This window comes from Mustela lutreola, chromosome X, assembly GCF_030435805.1.
Source record: "Mustela lutreola isolate mMusLut2 chromosome X, mMusLut2.pri, whole genome shotgun sequence".
In the NCBI taxonomy this organism is placed as follows: Eukaryota; Metazoa; Chordata; class Mammalia; order Carnivora; family Mustelidae; genus Mustela; species Mustela lutreola.
The window spans coordinates 23,308,859-23,330,733 of record NC_081308.1 but is presented as its reverse complement, the minus strand read 5'-3'; positions in this window follow the sequence as shown (position 1 = coordinate 23,330,733).

Genomic DNA, 21,875 nt, shown 5'->3' with positions numbered 1-21,875 from the left:
TTATCTCCACTGGATGAGAAGAGTTGATATAACTTTAGGAGAGAAGATGATGAAGTATGGGGTATGAGAATTTGGGGTAACTGTCTCCATCTAAGGCAAATTCCCTAAGCCTCCACATAGATTTGAAGGAAGAATTTAAACCATGTGAGGAATTTCCCCACACAACAGTTAGAGCTACCAATCTGCTTAGCTAATTAAAGATTAAATCATTTTATAAATCAATCAGTTAAAGTTAAAAAAAGTCTATGAAAGTTTCAGAGTATCAAGTCTACTTTCCTTGCATCTAGTAAAATTAACAAAAATAATAGACCCCATAATGACTTTTCAGAAATTTTATGCATTGAAATAGTAACTTCCCCACACCCCATTAACACTACTTGCTAAAGGCATCTAAAAGATAGCACACACCCTCAAGACCTATACCAACTCCTGCAAGTTTCTGTCCCTCTTTTTCTGGCCACCACCAATTCTGAAAAATAACTGGACTACAAAACAAAAATGTGAATACGACACTTACTATTCAATTCTCATGTAGAAACTCTTGAGACAAATTGGGCCTCAGATATATTGGGAAAGAATCAAGGAAAATTCATGCACATTAACTAGCGTAAATATTTCCTGTTCATGGAGCTTCCCCCTCTATTTATGAATATGATGAAAATAAATGTCATAACAAACATGCAAAAAGTACCAAAAAAATAGAGAAATACAGGAACATAATTTGAAAAAGAGGGTAAAAAATAGGGACAGAAAATATGACAGAAAGAATCAAAAAGCAAATGAAAATACAATAAATTATTGGCACTATAGAAGAATTTTTCCAGTTGTTGAGGCATAATTAATAAATAAAATTCTTTGGGGGTGCCTAGGTGGCACAACTGGTTAAGTGTCAGACTCTTGGTTTGGGCTTAGGCTCTGGATCATGGGATTAAGCCCTGCATTGGGATCCACACTCAGCACAGGGTCTGCTTAAGATTCTCTCTCCCCTTTCCCTCTACCCTGTCCCCCACCATGCTTGCTCTCTCTTTAAATGTATAGAATTTTATTTAAATATTTATTTAAAAGTATACAATGTGGTGATTTGCTTTATGTATACATTATGAAATATTTACCAATATCAAATAAACTAACATATTCATTACCTCACATAACTACCTTATTTGTTGTGGTTAGAATGCTTTAGATCTATTCTCTTAGCACATTTCAAGTACATAATACAACATTACTAGCTAGTCAACATGCTGTCCATTAGATCCTCAAAATTTATTCATCTTTTAGTTGCAATTTATATCCTTTGATCAGCCATCTTCCCATTTCACTCCCCACTTGTGAACTACCATTTTATTTTCTGTTTCTAGGAGTTGCATTTTTTTTTTGAATCCACAAATATCAGACACTGCTTGGCGTTCTCTGACTTATTTCACTTGGCATAATTCCCTCCAGGTGCATTCCTATCTGTTGCAAATGGTAGGATTTCCTTCTTTTTTTATGGCTGAATAATACTCCATTGTGTACGTGCATGCATGTGTGTGTGTGTGTGTGTGTACACACACACCCATATTCTTGATCAATTTATTGTTAACATACACTTAGGTTGTTTCCATATCTTGGAAGAGATATCTGTACTCCAATTTTCATTGCATTATTCACAACAACCAAGATATAGAAGAGTTTAAATGAATATACTCAGTGAAAAGAAGACATTAAAACCAGGATGATGAAATGATGGACTTCTATTGATAGGGATAATACAGCAATTCAAACCAGCATTCTGACAGGACTAATAAGTGAATGATAAGCAGCACATGAAAGACTCAATATAGCAAATGTTAATAACAAATTAGAAAATCTTAACATAATCAAAAATAGAAAAATTGAAAAGATAAAAAGTTCTTATGCAGAAATCAAATCTGGACTTGCAGTCCTGAAAGGATGGAATAGACATATTTGTCCTTAGTCTTCCTACTAGATATAGCTAAAAATCTGGGACATTTTATATATATGCATATATACATATTCATATACATATACATATATTTATATTTATATTTACATACATAAAATGAATCTGAATGGTGGAGAGAAGTAAACCAGCTATAGCCCTCAGGACTCAAGGAATGACACACTAATGAGTACACTTATTTTTTGGTTTTTTTTTTTAGTCTCAGATATCCCAGACTGAGTAATAAAGCAGCAATTTAGAAATGCCAATGGGCCGTAAGAGATTCAATCTCAGGACACAAACTGAGGGCTGCTGGGGGTGGGGAAGAAGGCATAGGGTGGCAGGGTTATGGACATTAGGGAGGGTATGTGCTATGAGTGCTGTGAATTGTGTAAGACTGAGGATTCACAGACCTGTACCCCTGAAGCAAATAATACATTATATGTTAATTAAAAAAAAAAAAAAAGAAAAAAAGAAATGCCTATGGGCTCAGATTTAAAACAAAACAAAACAAAACACAAAAACAAAAAAACCACACAAGGAAAGCCACCTGTTTTTAGCCAAAACCATGAAAGGGTCAATCTTGCAAGACAAAACTTTTAGACAAAAATCATTCTACCCTAGCTAAACATCACAGAAAAAAACTGTGGCCCCACTCAAAATTATAATTCTACCCTTGCCAGGATGTGATGAAGCATCTGTTACCCTCCTCCTAAACACTGCCATAAAGGAGTCAGAAAAGGCTGAGTGAAGAGTCAGGATATTAATTCCCACATAGTAATAAAAAAGTACACTTCTCCCTCTGAACTAATGTTGTGTTTGAGCAGGCCTAACAGAGAGTCAGGATTATCAATACCACTCAATGATAAGGATGCCATCCTCCCTCTTCAGTATAAGTGGAGGAAGCAGTAAAGAAGCACACTGTTCCTCTGAGCTAGATTATCAACAGAGGCCTAATGGAGAGTCTCAGCTCCCAAACCTGCCTAGCAGTAGGTGCCCCTTTCTCCTCAGGTGTTGGCAAAAGTTAAGTCAAGAGCCTGGATTCCCCCCTCCCACCCCATCACTACCATCAATGTGAGAGTTAGACGAGATGGTGCCTCACTCTGCTGGAGGAAGCTTGTTGAAACAGATTTAAATAAGATCCAGAGTCTCATAAACAACCCCCCCAAATTCCACATTTCAATTAAAAATCACTTTTCATACCAATAACCAATATCTCAAATCAGTAATCTAACATTCCCATCACAAGAAAATAAGGAGTAAATTAAGCCCAAAGCAAGCAGGAATAAGGAAAAAAGTAGAAGTCAGACATCAGTGAAATTAAAAACCGGGAAATAGAGAATGTCAATGAAACAAAAACCTTCGTTCTTTGAAAACAGTAAAATTGAAAAACCTCTAGAAGTTCTGACAAAACTAAAAAGGAGACATAGTATATCATTACAGATGTGCGGTCATTCACAAAAGATAATAAAGAAATACTACAAGCAACTTTATGTTCATACACTCAACTTGAAAAATAAATTCCTCAAAAAACAAATTACCAAAATTCTGCCATGGTGAAACAGGCAATATGAATAATACTATAACCATCAAAGATATTTAATTTGTAATTTAAAAGCTCTCCAAAAAAAGGTCTGCAATTGCAGATGATTTTGCAGGAGAATTTTAAGATGTAAAGAAATATTAACACTTATTTCACACAGTCTTCCAGAAAACAGAAGGAGAGGACACTTCTCCAACTCATTTTATGAGGTAAATATTATCTTAATACCAGTCAAAAACAGCACAAAAAATACTAGAGATCAGGATCTTTCATGAACTTAAACACAAAAATCCCCAGCAATATATTAACAAATAGAATCCAGCAATGTGAAAAAGATTTGTGTATCAGATGTTAGTACAAGGCTACTTCCTTCCATGCTCCAGAATTAATCAATGTAATCTGTCCTATCAACACACTAACAAACAAACAAAAATCATGATTCTATCAACTGATGCAAAGAAAGCATTTCACAAGGTCCAACCACCCTTGAGGATAAAGCTTTCAGCAAACCAAGAATAGAAGCAAACTTCCTCACCTTGTTAAAGACTATCAACGAGAAACTCAGGTAACATAGTTAATTATGAAAGACTGAATGCTTTCCCCCTAAGAAAGGGACTGAGGCAAGAATGTCGACTGTCACCCCTGCTTTTCAACATAGTGCTACAAGTCTTTAACCAGTGCAATAAGCAAAGAATAGGAAATAAAAAGTATATAAATGGAAAAAGAAGAAATAAAACTGTCCCTATTTGAAGGTGATCTGATGGTTGACATACAAATTCCAAAGGATCTCCAAAATCCAAAACACAAAATAAAACAAAAACACAGATAAAAATTTTCAAAAACAACAAAAAAGGTACAAAAGCAATTCAGTGGAGCACAGATATACTTTTTGTCAAATGGTGTTGGAGCAGTTATATATACAAAGGCAAAAAAAAAGGTGCCTCAATATAAGTCTCAAACCATATACAAAATTTAATTAAAAACTAATAGAAAACTGAGTGCAAAATGTGAAACTATAAGAAAACTACAAGACTTTTAAAAAATAATATTGATAAATATCTTCAGGACGTAACACCAAAAGCATGATTATAAAATAATCATTAAATCTGATTTTATTTTTATTCCCCTATAGGGAGAGGAATGTTAAGCTGAGGGGAATATTAAGGCCAAGGTCATTTTGGTCAAAGCCTGAAGTACTTGTTATTTCTGCCATGGGAAGATTTTTGCTACTTGTGATATGGGTACTCTTTTGTTTGTAGATGTAGGAATATTTAGAGAAAACTTTCTTTCAATATACATTCCATGTGAGAAGACAATAAGCTAAAAAATAAAATTAAAAAGAACAAAATTCCAGGAAATATATTACAAGTTAAATGAAGATCACATCATTCACCAAGATCAAGTGAGATTTATCCCTGGGATGCAAGGATGGTTCAACATGTCCAAATCAATCCACATGATATATCACATTGATAGAATGAAAGAAAAGAATAATACAGTCATCCCAACAGATAACAGAAAAAGAATTTTACAAATTCAACATCAATTCATGATAAAAACATGACAAATTAGGCATAGAATGAACATATCTCAACATAGTAAATGCCATATATGACAAGAATACAGCTAACAGCATATCCAGTGGTGAAAGACTTAGAAAAAAGATAAGGGTGCCTCCTCTCACCACCCTATTCAACATAGTACTAGGGGGAAGTCATTGTAGGTTGAGCAATCAGGCAAGAAAAAGAAATACAGCCATTAGAATTGTAAAGGAAAGAGTAAAATTATCACATGACATGATTTTATACAGGCAAACCTTGGAGATACTGCAAGTTCAGTTCTAGACCCCTGTAATAAAGCAGGTATCTCAAAGTGGAACAAATGAATTTTTTTGGTTACCCAATGCATATAAACATATTTACACTGTACTGTAGTCTATAAGGTATATAATAGCATTATGTCAAAAATGTACATGACTTAATTTAAAAATATCTTTTTGCTAAAAATAGCTAAACAGTATCTTAGTTTTCACTGAATCATTATATTTCTTACTAATGGAGGGTCTTGCCTCTGTTGATGTATGCAGATTGATCAGGGTGGTGGTTACTGAAGGTTGAGGTAGCTATGGTAATTTCTTAAAATAAGACCACAATAAAGTTTGCCCTATCAGCTGACTCTTACTTTCACTGAAATACTCAGAAGACATTGTAGAGTTATTATTTGGCCTACTTTCAACACTTTTGTTCTTAGGGAATAGGAAAGCCTGAGGAGAAGAAAAGAAATTGGAAAATGGCTGGTTGGTGGTGCAGTCAGAAAACACACAATATTTATCAATTAAGTTTGCCATCTTTAGGTGGTATGGTTTGTGGTACTCCAAAACAATTACAATAGTAATATCAAATATCACTGCTCACAGATCACCATAACAAATATAATAATGAAAAAAATGAAATATTGTAAGAATTAGCAAAATGTGATACAGAACCATGAAATGAGCAAATGCTGCTGTAAAAATGGTGCCAATATAGATTTGCTCAATGCACACTTGCCACAGACCTTCAATTTATTAGAAGTACAATACCTGCAAAGTGCAATAAAGCAAAGCACAATAAAATGAGATATGCCTGTGTACTATAATATTATAGTAATTAAAATAGTATGGTACTGGAATAAAAACAAATAGATCAATGAACAGAATCAAAAGCCCAGAAACAAAGCCAAGCATAGATGGTGGACTAATATTGGACAAGGAAGACAAGAATACTCAAGGGGGAATGATAGTCTCTTGGATAAATGGTAGAAGGAAAACAAGGCATTTACATGTAAATGCATGACACTTGACCCTGTCTTACACAACTCATGAAAATTAATGCAATTGGATTAAGGACTTCAATGTAAGACTGAAAACCATAAAATTCCTAGAAGAAAATATAGGGGGCAAAGAAACCTGACATGGATCTGGGTAATGGTTTTTTGGAAATCACACCTAAAGCACAAGCAAGAAATAAAAAAAGACAAGTGGGACTACATCAAACTAAAGAGCTGTGCATAGCAAAAGAAACCATCAACAAAGTGAAAAGACAATTTACAGAATGGGAAAAAATACTTGCAAACCATTTAAGTGATAAGGGGATAATAGCCCACATACACAAAAACTCATACAACTCAATAGCAAAAACCCAAAATAGACAGTCCAATTAAAAAATGGGCAGATGACGGGAGGAGCAAGATGGCAGAGGAGTAGGAGACCTAAGTTTCATCAGGTCCCAGGAGTTCAGCTAGATAGTTATCAAACCATTCTGAATACCTACAAACTCAATAGGAGAGAAAAGAGACGAGCAGCAATTCTAGGAACAGAAAAGTGGCCACTTTCTGGAAGGTAGGACATGCAGAGAAGTGAATCTGAAGTGATATATGGGAAGAGAGACCATGGGAGGAGGGGCCCATTCCCAGCAAGCGGTAGAGCAGTGGAGCACAAAATCAGAACTTTTATAAGTCTGCTCCACTGAAGGACATTGCTCCAGAGGCTAAGTGGGGTGTGGAGCCCTTGTGGGAACACTGTGATCTCAGGACCTGCAGGTTCACAAAAAGACCAGGGGTGTCTCAGTGTGGCAGAGCTCCCAGATGTTGGAGGAGGGAAGCTGGTTGCAGAGATGGGGCCAAGGAGTAGTCTCTTAGCTCAGGGTTACCTTAAATCATGATCCAAGGCACAGTTGGAACTCTGTTCTTTGAGAAGATCAAGAGAGACCCCCTCCTTCCTCCTCTGGGAGGAGCGGCATGGGAGTATGCTGCAGAAATCTGCTGGATTTGGAGACTCCAAATGGGGCCATGAGCCAGAGAGAGAAACGCTTGGTCATAGGCCAGGTTAGCACGGAGTGTGGCTGGAGAACAGGGAGACAGGAGGGACTGACTGCTTTTCTCTGAGGGCTCACTGAGGAGTGGGGCACCAAGCTCTTAGCTCCTGCAGGGCCGGAGATTGGGAGGCTGCCATTTCCATTCCTGTCCTCCAAGCTATAAGAAAAGCATTCAGGGCATAAATGGCCCCGAGACCAAAACCAAGCAAATTACATAGCCTGGCCCCTGGCAAGGGTGGTGCAATTCCGCCTTGGGCAAAGACATTTGAGAATCATGGCAACAGACTCCTAGCCCAGAAGATTAGCAAGGGCATATAGCCAAGACCAAGTTCAACAATCACTGAGAACTGCAGAATGCCAGAGCTAGGGGAAAGCAACACATAGAATTCATGGCTTTTTCCCCATGATTCTTTAGTCTTTCAAAATTAAATTTTTTAAGTTTAATTTTTCCTTATTCTATTTTTTAAAAATTTTCCTCTTTCCTATTTTAATGGTTTTAACTATTTCATCTTATCAATACCTTTTTAAAAATCTTTTAAAATTTTCATTGCTATAGTTATAACCTATTCCTTCATTGTGTTTAACCTTGTTTTTTGCATACATATAGGATTTTCTTTCTTTAAAGTTTTGGGATACAGTTTCTTCTAATAGATCAAAATATACCCTAAATCTAGCACATGGTTTTGTTCTAGTCTCCAGCCTGATCACATTCTATCCTCCTTTTTTTTTCTTTTTTCAACCACCTTCTTATCGATTCCTTCTCTAGCATCTTTTTAAATTTTCATCTTTACAGTCATATTCCATCCTTTTATTGTGTTTACCCTTATTTTTGTATATATATATAAGTTTTTCTTTCTTTCAAATTTTGGGAGGCATTTTTCTTCTAACAGACTAAAATACACCCAAAATCAAGTGTATGGCTCTATTCTATTCACCAGTTATATATATATATATATATATATATATATATATATATATATATATATATGACTCTATTCTATTCACCAGTCATATTATACACACACACACACACACACACACACACACACGTACATACATACATACATTATATAGTTTTTCTTTTTTCCTCCTTTCTTCTCCCCTTGGTTTTGGGTCTCTTCTGATTTGGTCAGTGTATATTTTTCTAGGGTCATTGCTACCCTTTTACTATTTTGTTCTCTCATTCATCTATTCTTTCCTGGATAAAATGACAAGGTGGAACAATTTACCACAAATAAAAGAACAAGAAGCAGTACTGATGGCTAGGGACCTAATCAATATGGATATTAGCAATATGTCAGAATTAGAATTCAGAATGATGATTATCAAGATGCTATCTGGGCTCAAAAAAAGCATGGAAGATACTACAGAATACCTTTCTTGAGAAAGAAAATCCCTTTCTGGAGAAATAGAAGAATGAAAAATCTAATGAAGTTGAAATTTAAAAAGCTATTAATGAGGTGTAATAAAAAATAGAGGCTCTTACTTCTAGGATAAATGAGGCAGAAGACAGAATTACTGATATAGAAGACCAAATGATAGAGAATAAAGAAGGTGAGAAAAAGAGATAAACAACTACATGACCAAGAGTAGAGAATTCAAGAGATAAGTGATACCATAAGACAGACCAATATTAGAATAATTGTGATCCCAGAAGAAGAGAGGGGCAGAGGTTATATTAAAGCAAATTATAGCAGAGATTTTCCTTAAATTGGCAAAAAGAACAAGCATTAAAATCCAGGAGGCACAGAGAACCCCCCTCGAAATCAATAAAAATAGGTCCACAGGTCATCTAATAGTAAAACTTACAAGTCTCAGTGACAAAGAAAAAATCCCGAAAACAGCTTGGGACAAAAGGTCTGTAACATACAACGGAAATATTAGATTGCCTGCAGACCTCTCCACAGAGACCTGGCAGGCCAGAAAGGACTGCATGATATATTCAGAGCACTAAATGAGAAAAATATGCAGCCAAGAATACTATATTCAGCTAGACTGTCATTGAAAATAGAAGGAGAGATAAAAAAGTGTCCAGGACAAACAAAAATTAAAAGAATTTGCAAACACCAAACCCGCCCTACAGGAAATATTGAAAGGGGTCCTCTAAGCAAACAGAGAGCCTAAAAATAACAGACCATAAAGGAACAGAGACAATATAGAGTAACAATCACTTTATAGGCAATACAATGGCATGAAATTCATATCCTTCAGTAGTTACCCTGAATGTAAATGGGCTAAATGCCCCAGTCAAAAGACACAGGGTATCAGAATGGATAAAAAAAAAAAAAAAAAAACCAGGACCTTTGACATGCTGTCTGCAAGAAACTCATTTTAGACCCCAATACACTTCCATATTTAAAATGAGGGGGTGGAAAACAATTTACCATGCTAATGGACATCAAAAGAATGCTGGGATGGCAATCCTTATATCAGACAAATTAGGTTTTTAAGTGAAAGACTATAATAAGAGATGAGAAAGGACACTATATCATACTCAAAGGGTCTTTCCAACAAGAAGATCTAACAATTTTAAATATCTATGCCCCTAACATGGGAGCAGCCAATTATATAAATCAATTAATAACAAAATCAAAGAAACACATCAACAATAATACAATAATAGTAGGGGACTTTAACATCCCCCTCACTGAAATGGACAGATCATCTAGGTAAAAGTTCAACTTTAAATGACACACTGGACCAGATGGACATCACAGGTATATTCAGAACATTCCATCCAAAAGCAACAGAATACACATTCTTCTCTAGTGCACATGGAACATTCTCCAGAATAGATCACATCCTGGGTCACAAATCAGGTCTCAACTAGTACCAAAAGATTGGGATCATTCCCTGCATGTTTTCAAACCACAATGATTTGAAACTAAAACTCAATCATAAGAGAAAAGTTGGAAAAAACTTAAATTCATGGAGGCTAAAGAGCATCCTATTAAAGAATGAATGGGTCAACCAGGAAATAAAGGAGAATTTTTAAGAATTCATGGAAACAAATGAAAATGAAAACACAACTTCTCAAAATCTGTGGGACACAGCAAAAGTGGTCCTAAGAGGAAAGTATATAGCAATGCAAGCCCTTTTCAAGAAACAAGAAAACTTTCAAGTACAGAACCTAACTGTACACCTAAAGGAGCTGGAGAAAGAACAGCAAAGCATACCTAAACCCAGCAGAAGAAGAGAAATAATAAAGATCAGAGTAGAAATCAATGAAATAGAAACCAAAAGAATGGTAGAACAAATCAATGAAACTAGGAGCTGGTTCTTTGAAAAAATTAATAAGATTGATAAACCCATGGCCAGACTTATCAAAAAGAAAAGAGAAAGGACCTAAATTAATAAAATCATGAATGAAAGAGGAGAGATCATGACCAACACCAAAGAAAGGCAAACAATTATAAGAACACATAAGCAACTATACACTAGCAAATTTGACAATCTAGAAGAAATGGATACATTCCTAGAGACGCATGAACTACCAAAACTGGACCAGGAAGAAATAGAAAACATGAACATCCCCATAACTGGTAAGGAGACTGAAGCAGTCATCAAAAATGTTCCAACAAACAAGAGCCCAGGACCAGACAGCTTCCCAGGGGAATTCTACCAAACACTTAAAGAAGAATTAAACCTATTCTCCTGAAGCTGTTCCAAAATATAGAAAATGAAGGAAAACGTCCAAACTCATTTTATGAGGCCAGCATCACCTTGATCCCAAAACAGACAAAGACCTTATCAAAAAGGAGAATTAGAGACCAATATCCCTGATGAACACAGATGCAAAAATTCTCACCAAAATACTATCCAACAGGATCCAACAGTATATTAAGAGGATTATTCACCATGAACAAGTGGAATTTATTCCTGGGCTGCAAGGTTGGTTCAACATCCACAAATCAATCAATGAAAATTAATCAAATCATTAATGAAAGAAAGAACTAGAACATATGATACTCTCAATAGATGCTGGAAAAGCATTTGACAAAGTACAGCATACTTTCTTGATCAAAACTCTTCACAGTGTTGGCATAGAGGGTACATACCTCAATATCATCAAAGCCATCTATGAAAAACCCACAGCAAATATCATTCTCAATGGGGAAAAACTGAGAGCTTTTCCCCTAAGGTCAGGAACATGGCAGGGAGGTCCACTAGCACCACTGCTATTCAACATAGTACTAGGGGTCCTAGTCTCAGCAATCAGACAACAAAACAAAATAAAAGGCATCTGAATCAGCAAAGAGGAAGTCAAACTCTCACTCTTTGCTGATGATATGATACTTTGTGTGGAAACCCAAAAGACTCCCCTCCAAAACTGCTAGAACTCATACAGGAATTAAGTAAAGTGTCAGGATATGTAATCAATGTACAGAAATCAGTTGCATTTCTATACACCAACAGCAAGACAGAAGAACGAGAAATTAAGGAGTCAATCCCATTTACAACTGCACCCTAAACCATAAGATACCTAGGAATAAACCTAACCAAAGAGGCAAAGAATCTGTACTTAGAAAACTATAAAGTAATCATGAAAGCAATGGAAGAAGACACGAAGAAATGGAAAAACCTTCCATGCTCATGGATTGGAAGAACAAATAATGTGAAAATGTCTATGTAACCTAAAGCAATATACACATTTAATGCAATCCCTATCAAAATATCATCAATGTTTTTCAAAGAAATGGAACAGATAATCCTAAAATTTATAAGGAACCAGAAAAGACCCCAAATAGTCAGAGGAATGCTGAAAAAGAAAACAAAAGTTGGTATCACAATGCCAGACTTCAAGCTTCATTATAAAGCTGTAATCATCAAGACAGTATGGTATTGGCATAAAAAAATAGATCACATCATCTGTGGAACAGACACATAGATCACTGGAACAGAATAGAGGTCCCAGAAATGGACCCTCAACTGTATGGTCAGCCAACCTTTGACAAAGCAGGAAAGACTGTCCAATGGAAAAAAGACAGTCTCTTCAACAAATGGTTTTGGGAAAACTGGACAGTCACATGCAGAAGAATGAAATAGGACCATTTCCTTACACCACACACAAAAATAGACTCAAACTGGATGAAAGACCTCAGTGTGAGATAGGAATCCATCAAAGCCCTTGAGGAGAACACAGGCAGAAACCTCTTTGACCTTAGCCACAGCAACTGCTTCCTAGAAACATCACCAAAGGCAAGGGAAGCAAAGGCAAAAACGAACTATTGGGACTGCATCAAGATCAAAAGCTTTTGCACAGCAAAAGAAACAGTCAACAACACCAAAAGACAACTGACAGAATGGAGGAAGATATGCACAAATGACATAGCAGATAAAGGGCTAGTATCCAAAATCTATGAAGAACTTATCAAACTCAACATCCAGAGAACAAATAATCCAATCAAGAAATGGGTAGAGGACATGAATGGACATTTCTGCAAAGAAGACATCCAGATGGCCAACAGACTCAATGAAAAAGTGTTCAACATCACTCAGCATCAGGGAAATACAAATCAAAACCACAATGATATACCACCTCACACCCGTCAGAATGGCTAAGATTAACAAGTCAGGGAATGACAGATGTTGGTGAGGATGCAGAGTAAGGGGAACCCTCCCTCACTGTTGGTGGAAATGGAAGCTGGTGCAACCACAATGGAAAACAGCATGGAGGTTCCTCAAAAAGTTGAAAATAGAGCTACCTTATGATCACACTACTGGGTATTTACCCTAAAGATACAAATGTAGTGATCTGAAGGGGCACATGCACCTGAATGTTTACAGCAGCAATGTCCACAATAGCCAAGCTATGGAAAGAATCTAGATGTCCATCAACAGATGAATGGATAAAGAAGAAGTGGTATCTATCATCTATCTATCTATCTATCTATCTATCTATCTATCTATCTATGATGGAATACTATGCAGCCATAAAAAACTCCCAAATCTTGCCATTTACAACGACATGGATGAAACTAGAGGGTATTATGCTAAGCAAAATATGTCAATCAGAGAAAGACAATTATCATATGATCTCTCTGATATAAGGGATTTTATAGGCAGGATGGGGGTTCATTGGAGGGGAGAGAGGGAAAAAATGAAACAAGGTGGTATCATGCAGGAGACAGACAATAAGAGACTCTTAATCTCAGGATACAAATTGAGGGTTACTGGGCGGGTGGAGAGAGGGATAGGGTGGCTGGGTTATGGACTTTGGGCAGATGATCTGAATAGACATTATCCTGAAGAAGATATATAAATGGCCAACAGGCACATGAAAAGATGCCTAACATTACTAGTCATTAGGGATGACTAATACCTGTTAGTATGGCCATCATTAAAAAAGGTGACAAATGCCGGCATGGATGGGAGAAGCGGGAACATTTGGGTATTGTTGGGAGACTGTAAATTGGTACAGCCACTATGGAAAAGATTACAGAGGTTACTCAAAAAAATAAAACTAGAACTACCATTAGATCCAGAAATTCCACCTTTGGGAAAATATCCAAAGGAAACAAAACCATTAACTCAAAAAGATATCTACTCCCCCGGTTTGTAACAGCATTATTCTCCACAGCCAAAACATGGAAACAACCTAAGTTCCACTGATGGATGAATAAAGTAATATATGTACCATTATACACATATACACATACTGGAATATTATTCAACCATTAAAAAGATCCAATCCTATTATTTGCTGCCTCCTGAACACCCTGCTCCTATTCTCTTGCAGCTGACTTGTTTATGCCTCATTCTTCTCCTATGTGCAGCACCCAAACAGTGACACGAGAGAGGAGAAAAGAAACAGGAGAGGAAGCCCCAACGTGAGTTTTGCACACTGTGCCTTTTTCCTGCTGGTGTGTTGTGGGTACTTATTGCAGGGTATGGGTAATACAAAGAGAACAAATGATTATCACCCTTATGTATGTTTGTTGAGACAGCTCCTAACGTGGGAGGAGCAAAAGTCAGCGAGGGCAAACTTCTGGAGCTTTTAAAGGTAATTAAAGAATATTGCTCCTAATTCCCTATATTAGGGACTTTAGATTTACAGACATGGGAAAAAGTAGGACATGAGTTAAAACTTTTACCTGCTAAAAGAAAATCAATTCTAATTACTATATGGTCTACTTGGACTCTTATTCGCTCTGTTTTGAAACTTTTACAAACCCTAGTGTCTCAGGTAAAAATTGAAAATAGGGTGGGCCCAAATGGAACATAAATCAGTATTTAAACTAAGTTAAGTTTGCTGGTTTTAAGATAGACATGTCTTTAAAGTTACCAGCACTAACTGTAAAAGTTCTTCTATTAAGGTTTACTAAAGGTCAAATAAGCTCATACTATTTCTGTTGGAATTTGTTAACAAAAAGATGACTAAACTGATAGTTATTTGTCTGTCTCAAAGTTTTCATGGATAATTGTTAAGATAGCTTTCAAAGTCTTTGATAACCTGAAACTTTAAAGTTTTGCTTGAATGATAAATGGAATAAAATTTGTTGGACACCTAGGTCTTTTCCAAATGGGATAAAGTGCTAAAACATTGATTACTGGACATAGGTTTATGCTTTTGACTTATTACAAAGAACTAAGGATATTTAAATCTGTTGGTAAACAAGTTTTGTGCTTAACTGATTTAAAAATTTGCCATTTAAGAATTATGGTGTAACAGTTCACAATTGGTTACTCCTTGGTCTTCACTGGAGATTAAGGTTTCTAAAAAGTGAAAAATTCTACTAATTGTAAGCCTAGTGGAAATAAGGGTTGCAACTCTGTATGTAGAAAAGTCGGAGAAATATAAAGAAGATAAGGAATGGGAATACATTTTTGTTTAATGTTAAAAAAGGATAATTTTGTCCTAAATGAGATGATTGTTTGGAAGGAAATGGCTCAGGACAGAATCTGAATACCAAAAAAGAAGCTGTAGAAGGTTTGTAAAGGGAAATCTTTGAAAACAAATTTTAGGTACGGTCAGGATAGACTAAAATTAAAACTAACAAATTTTAAAGACATTGGTATAAAATAGAAAGTCAGTTTTCACTCTGTTCAAAAAGACAAAGTATTTTCAATTGTTGGTCTGTTCTTTTTTTTTTTTTTAAGATTTTATTTATTTATTTGACAGAGAGAGATCACAAGTAGGCAGAGAGGCAGGCAGAGAGAGAGGAGGAAGCAGGCTCCCCGCTGAGCAGAGAGCCCTATGCGGGGCTTGATCCCAGGACCCTGAGATCATGACCTGAGCTGAATGAAGGCAGAGGCTTTAACACACTGAGCCACCCAGGCACCCCGTTGGTCTGTTCTTAGTAAGAAAATACAAATAGTTGTTTTCTCTCTGCCTGCCTAAAAAAAAAACAGTTTCTGTGTCTTGCCTTTATCAGGTCTTTAACGTCCCTGTTCGGACACACAGGACAAGAATGAGGCACAAACAAGTTAGTGACCGCCCCCTAATTCCATTCTCTTACAGCTAACTTGTTTGTGCCTCATTCTTCTCCTGTGCATTGTCAGGAGACAGCAATTTGTGACAACACGGATAGATCCTGAAAACATTATATTAAAAGAAGTCAGAAAGAGAAAGACAAATAATTTGATCTCATTTATATGTGGAATTAAAAAAAAAACCTCAAAACAAACTCATAGTAAAAGAGGTCAGACCTGTCATTACCAGAAACAGGAGTGGAAGAGGGGTAACTAAAGGAAGATGGTCAAAAGGTACAAACTTCCTGTTATAAAATAAATAAATACTAGGAATATCTGCATATAACATTTGATCCTCCAAAACTTAACTACTGATAGCCTATTGTTGGCTGGAACCCTTAACAGTAACAAGAGCAGATGATTAACACATACTTTGCATGTTACATGTATTACATACTATATTCTTACAATAAGATAAGTTTGAGAGAAGACAATGTTATTAAGAGAATCATAAGGAAGAGAAAATATATTTATAATACTATACTGTGAAAAAACAAAAACAAAAATTCACATATAAGTGGGCCTGCATAGTTCAAACCCATGTTATTCAAGGGTTAACTGTGTTTCTTAATAAAAATGAAAAAAATAAAAATTAAAAATCATGATCATAGTACTGAGTTATAATAAAAAAATGCTCAGTGAATAGTGAAGATAAATGAGAGACCAAGAGGTTAAGAACTAAGGATAATATGAAGAATAGAGACAGATAAACTTATCTCAGAAGTAATAAAATAAAATTAGGGTTCAGTTTATTGACATTTTGGGCAAAAAGTAAGTCCTAGTTTCTCCTAAATATTTTGAGTAACCTATTTAAAACTGCAGAAACATTTTCTATGTGATATCTCAAGTCCCTAACTTAAATACTTCATTTATATTCACCACATTAAAATCATGACTCCTTTAATTTTTATGTATCACTTTTCTTCTAAGTCACTGATTTAAAATAATTACAGCTTAGCAGATTTTATTTTTCACTATATGTATAACTTTTGTTGCCACTTATTTTTTAAATTTTATTTCACTGTTTTAACCAATTATTTTAACTTGAAACAAGTCTGAATGATTCATTTGTTCTAGCTATATAATAAGATCTACTAACATATGTATATCTTTTGTAGATCAAAATCAAAGCTAGTTAATTAATGCATGTGTCACCTCAGTCATTCTACAATTTATATCAAATCATCACATTGTACACTTTAAATATATACAATTATCTTTATCAGTTATTCCTCAGGAATGTTAAATGGGGTAGGGAATGTAAAGTCAGTATACCATACAAAAAAAAAAAAAAACAACACAAAAAAGCTAATTAAAAACAATATTTTAAAAAGTGCTATAGCCTACCAAACATTCTATTTTACCATGCAGTGTTTTTTCCATATTTGATACCTTGGGTTTTATTAAATTTTGAGTTGCCTAAATACAGTAACAAGCATAATACTCATGGAAAGTTCCTGTCTAACATTAGGTACATTTCAGACATGATTGCAAATGTTTTTCTTTTAATGGTAATGTCACATGTATAGAAATATTAATCTTATCTTTTATCTTCATTTCTTAAACAGCAGCCATAGCCATGTCCACATTCTGTTTGGAAATAAATCCCAAATGCTTTAGTGAATGTTTGACATTATCTTACATAAAATTTATATTCCAATTTCTCTGAACTTGGATCAAAGTGATTAAAAGCAGTTCAGATAGTTTCCTTAAAAATGAGTCCATAAAGGAATATGGACTGAGTTCAATTTTAGGTATTTCACTGGAAAGTTAAAGGTCACTCAGCAAAAATTGAGGACATTATTATGAAGGCCTTGACCATAACAGTGTTCCTTAGGGCCAAATGAGATAGGCTGTTTTTCACTAATTCTAGAAAATATTCATTTTTGCACATTGCAATATTTCAGAACTAGGAAATTGACTTTCAATAAATACCACCTTAACATCACCATATTTACTTTCCTTTCAAATATCTGTGGAACTAATGGTGCTATAAATTCAATAAAGTCTGATGTGTTTTATTTTCCACATGTAGCCTTTCTAGCATAATTTGTTAGTTTTATCATCAGGAAGCCAAGGAACCTGCATAGATTTTGAATTTTCCTAGAGGAAAAGGATGATAATTTTGTTGTGTCCTACTAACACTTCACTAATTTATTATGGCGCCTTTATAACTCCTGTATTTTGTTATCTTTGTTTGCTTGCTTTTAGGTAAATCAGATAAAAACTAAAATATTAGCAGTTTCTCCACATAGAAATAAGTTGTTTAGTAGTCTAAACTCATGGGAATTTGGCAATATGAGTTCTGGGTATTTTCTGTGTTTGGTGCTTCTTGGGCCAACCATGTGATCAAGTAGATGTTAATATTCCAATCAGCTTATGCTATTAAACCTCAAAGCTCTAAGTTTTGTGTCTATCTAAATAGCCCAAACATATTGACATAGTCATTTTGTATTCTTGAAATTTATTGACAGCTTTGAAGAACAAGGTAACTTCTTTCTCTTTCTATCTGAGCTTCCTAATTCCATCAAGGTTTGGACTACCAACCAAATGAAAGGGACTTCATTTTATTAACTCCTTTATTAAGTCACATCTTAAAGTAGCATCCTTGGTGACCAATCAGTTCTTTAATATTTATATAGATGAATGGAAGACAATATGCTATACATGAGGGTGATTTACAAAGTATCAGAAACATGGTTATCTAGAAAAAAATGAACAGACCTATTAGTTTGAAACAGGCAGCTTTTCCATGTTGGAGAAAGAGGGTAAGGGTTAGATTTAGGAATCTAAATCTAAATCTAATTTTATTATTTGGGAAAAAATGTGGAGCCATTAAAAATTTTTGAGCACAGTAAAGATTAGGGAATAGGAGAGGGTATGGATTTTAGAAGCTAGCTTCAGATTTAAATTTTGAGCAAGTGTGTGCCAAGAATGTTCTGGTTCTGGGAAAACCCCTAACCTCTGAGCGTAGGAAACTAGAGGCAGGCCAGTCTATGAATCCAGCAGGGTTAAATAAGATTTTAGGACATCTACTCAGGCCTTGAATTAGCTAAGTATAAAGTAAATAAACCAGGGGGAATTACTCCAATTCCAAAAACAGTGAACTGTCAAGGGTTGCATAAAGAAGAGGAAAGAGCCTGCTTTACACCCCTGTATGCCATCACAATTCCACCACCATTAAGTGACCTTTAAGACTGGCTCCTATGTTTCCCTTAGAATATTTGGCATTTTTAGAAAATGAGTACTTGTTGTGAAAATAGCACAATTCCTAGTTATTTAGTTGTGCCAGACAGAGAGAATATTGTTCCAGTTAATTCAGCCTGCCAACAAAAATAAAATTGTTTTTAAAAAGGAAAACACAACAAAACAAACAAACAAACAAACAAACAAATCCAACCCTCCTGGCTTTAGCAGATAATTACCATAACAGCTTTGTTATGAAAACAACTGTTTTCAAATCCTTGAGGTAAAGGGCATAGTAGTTAAATATGATGCAAAAAAAAAAAAAAGATATTAAGGTAGAAAAGGAAGGAAAGATCCTTTATATCTGTTACAAAAATCTCAGAAGAAAATAAGGATGGTGGAGAAAATGCATTATATAAAGAAATAACAGGAAAAAAATTACCAGAGTTTATACAAGGCTGAAGTTTTCAGACTAAAAGAACTCCTGAAGGACCTGACAAAGTTAGTAGAAAAAGAAAAACATGTAGACATATAAGGGTAAAATTTATGAAATTTAAACAATTAAGTAAATTTCTAAAGGCTTCCCAGTAAGTTGTCAGCAAAGGAAAAGAAAAATAGGTTGCTAATACTAAATATCTGAATACACTGGTACAACGACTATAAACAATCTTTCGGAGAAATAGGTATCTTTGACAATCTGATTATACACCTTTTCCCTGGAAAAATTAATGTATACTCATTCATACAAGGAGTTGGTTCACAAACTCCCTGAAGTACATTCACATATCCTAGATGGTCCATGGAATTCAAAGCACACAGAATTTCAAAGGTGTGACTGTCTGTGAGTATACCTTACAGTAAAGTTATGGTATGTTCATACATAAAGACAACAGAGAAACCATCTCAGGAATTAAGAATTAATGTACCACTGCCTGTCTGTGCGTGCACGTGCACACACACACACACACACACACACACACATAGACATTCCTCCCCCCACCAAAAAAAAACAAAACCAAAAAACAAAAATTCCAAGCAATGGCTACAACTAAGTATCTCAAGCATGAGGAAGACAGAATACATGGGACAAAACACTTGTTGCAACTAAAAATTAATGTCTAAATAAGGGTTCAGGGATGTAATTAAAATACTTTTTGTGAGGAACAATAAACCAAATAATAAAAAGTTGTGTTTTTCAGAAATAAGATGACTTCAATCATATAAAGGGGTTGCAGGAAGTAAGTAAAATTATGCTTTACATTATCCTACTGAGGGATAGGATACTTATAGGTTATAGGTACTGGTAGAAAAATAGACATTCAAATAATAAAAGTATAAAAATAATTATGATTCTACAATCTTCTAAGAAGGAGCATTTGTTCAATAAGTATTTAAAAAAATGAAAAAAATAAATCAGAGAAATAAATATTAAAGAAGCTTGCAATCATGAATCACAAAACAGGTTGACAAATATAATAATCTAATTAATATTTTTATTACTACTCTATGTGCATAATACATCTTCTTCCTCTAAAAGTGGAACCAAACTGACAGTGAATTTTTTAGAGGTATTAATAACAAACAAGATCATTACGTAGATGACTACATACCCCTGAGCTCAGGGAGGATTTCTCTCTGGGGAAACTGAACCAGTGAGGACTGGTTAGGGACCAGAGAAGATGGTTCATGCTGAGATGCAGACCGGAAAATGGCAGAATTAAGTTCATATCTATATACTGAACTGTGGGTATTCTCATCCCAGTTCTTCCTTCATGATTCTAGACCACAAACTCTTAGGCATATATTTACCAGATAGGAGAGTAAGGATTATTTTTTATTTCCTCAGAGGAAAAAAAAAATGTCCTAAATCTGACATTTGGGAGATCCATTAATAAAAGCTGGGTTTGACCTCTGATAACCCTAGAGTTAAGACACAAAAGAGGCTTTTCTAGTGTCTCACTTTTAATTTAAAAGGACAGCCCCCAAATAATAGGCATTTGATGGGCCTCATACTTGGAAAAAAAGGAAACTGAAGGAAACTTAGACACTGTATACAGTAGAAGAAAACTGAAAATATTAATACAAAACACAAGACATTTCATCTAAGAAACAGGAGAATTCCACTAAAACAGGAGAAATTCAAAGAACATCAAAGAGTTCTTGATAATAACTATAAGATATTCAGAATTTAAAATTCAATAGGGCTGAAAGATAAAGTTGAGAAAAATCTCAAAAAAAGTAGAATGAGACAAAGAGATGGAAAATAAGAGACTAAAAATAAGAAAACAGGTAAACAATTACTAGCTCCAACATCCAATGGCAGTACAAGAAAGAACAGAAGAAACAGATGGAAGTAAACTGTCAAAGAATGAAATTTACCAAACTGAATGATATATTTCCAGATTAAAATGGCCCATTAAGAGCTTAAAACACGAATAAAAGGGACCCACAATATGTCAAATCACTGGGAACATTCACTATTCCAGGAGAAAGAGAAAACCCTAAAAACTTGCAAAAAGAGGTCATAAGTAAATTAATTGTAAATTAATAAAGATATTAACAATATAAAACAAGAACCACAATCATGAATTCAGAAGAATTATTAGAGCATAAAATCTATGATGTTGAAATAAGGAACATACTAGGTGTGTTTGTGAGGTGGAACAACAAATAGAATTACCCTCCCTGAAAGCAAAAAGAATAGAGAGGATATGCAAAAGACAAGTTTATAAATACAGAATACAGAATAGTAGCAACACACGTTAAGAGAAGAAGATGATGCCCTTCAACGGACGAATGGAAAAGGAAGATGTGGTCCATATACACTATGGAGTATGATGCCTCCATCAGAAAGGATGGATACCCAACTTTTGTAGCA